General features: G+C 38.3%; 1 non-coding gene across 1 annotated transcript; it reads right to left on the reverse strand.

The window, feature by feature from the left end:
- Positions 1-513: 513 nt before the first annotated feature.
- On the reverse strand, positions 514-587 carry trnav-uac (transfer RNA valine (anticodon UAC)). The gene has a single exon. It is a non-coding gene; the product is annotated as a tRNA-Val (tRNA).
- Positions 588-1,236: the final 649 nt, after the last annotated feature.

Here is a 1,236-nt window from a genome sequence, read left to right on the forward strand (position 1 = left end):
CCTGTTTCCTCCAGCATCTTCACAAGGTCCTTTGCTGTTGTTCTGGGATTGATTTGCACTTTTCGCACCAAAGTACATTCATCTCTAGGAGACAGAATGCGTTTCCTTCCTGAGTGGTATGACAGCTGTGTGGTCCCATGGTGTTTATACTTGTGTACTATTGTTTGTACAGATGAACGTGGTACCTTCAGGCGTTTGGAAATTACTCCCAAGGATGAACCAGACTTGTGGAGGTCTACAATTTTTGGCTGATTTCTTTTGATTTTCCAATGATATCAAGCAAAGATGCACTGAGTTTGAAGGTAGGCCTTGAAATACATCCACAGATACACCTCCAGTTGACTCAAATGATGTCAATTAGCCCATCAGAAGCTTCTAACGCCATGACAATATTTTCTGGGATTTTCATTACATTACATTTACATTTTAGTCATTTAGCAGACGTTCTTATCCAGAGCGACTTACAGTAGTGAATGCATACATTTCATACATATTTTTTTTTCTTCCCATACTAGTCCCCCGTGGGAATCGAACCCACAACCCTGGCGTTGTAAACACCATGCTCTACCAATTGAGCCACACGTGACTTTTTTCCCCCATGCTGTTTGAAGGCACAGTCAACTTAGTGTATGTGAACTTCTGACCCGCTGGAATTGTGATACAGTGAGGTTTAAGTGAAATAATCTGTCTGTAAACAATTGTTGGAAAAATGTCTTGTGTCATGCACAAAGTAGATGTCCTAACCGACTTGCCAGAACTATAGTTCGTTAACAAGAAATGTGTGGAGTGGTTGAAAAACTAGTTTTAATGACTCCAACCTAAGTGTATGTAAACTTCCGACTTCAACTGTAAATAATATAACAATATATACTCATTGCTATTGAATACATTATATTGAATATAAAAAGGGATATAGAACTAACTAAAATAGCCTAATGCTTCATCATTAGGCTATTAGGCAGACATGATTTGAAAACGAGCTTAAGTAAACCAGACAAATATTGATGATATTGCGTTATGGTTATGTGCTCAGGGTTTGAAATGATGGATCACTGTGGTTGCTGAGTGTAAAAAACATTAAGAACACCTGCTCTTTCCACGATATAGACTGAACAGGTGAATCCAGGTGAAAGCTTTATGATCCATTATTTATGTCACTAGTTAAATCCTCTTCAATCAGTGTAGATGAAGGGGAGGAGACAGGTTAAAGAAAGATTATTAAGCCTCGAGACAATT

This window comes from Salmo salar, chromosome ssa10 (assembly GCF_905237065.1).
Source record: "Salmo salar chromosome ssa10, Ssal_v3.1, whole genome shotgun sequence".
In the NCBI taxonomy this organism is placed as follows: domain Eukaryota; kingdom Metazoa; phylum Chordata; class Actinopteri; order Salmoniformes; family Salmonidae; genus Salmo; species Salmo salar.